Genomic DNA, 262 nt, shown 5'->3' with positions numbered 1-262 from the left:
AGAAATATAAGAGTATATTTGGAAATTCTTCACACTATATATTTTTTTTTCTCTTTTTTTTTTAAATTGTACTTCAGGTGAAGGCTTACAGAACAAGTAGTTTCTCATGAAACAGTAGTACACATGTTGTGTTATGATGTTGGTTAACAACCCCACAACATGTCAACCCTCTCCCTTCTCAACCTTTTTTTTTTTTGGTGAAAATATACATAGCCTAAGATACCCCATTTCAGAAATTTCTACATGCATAGTTCAGTGACAT

Source organism: Trichechus manatus, unplaced genomic scaffold (genome assembly GCF_000243295.1).
Source record: "Trichechus manatus latirostris isolate Lorelei unplaced genomic scaffold, TriManLat1.0 scaffold00003, whole genome shotgun sequence".
NCBI lineage: Eukaryota > Metazoa > Chordata > Mammalia > Sirenia > Trichechidae > Trichechus > Trichechus manatus.
This window is presented reverse-complemented; position numbering follows the sequence as displayed.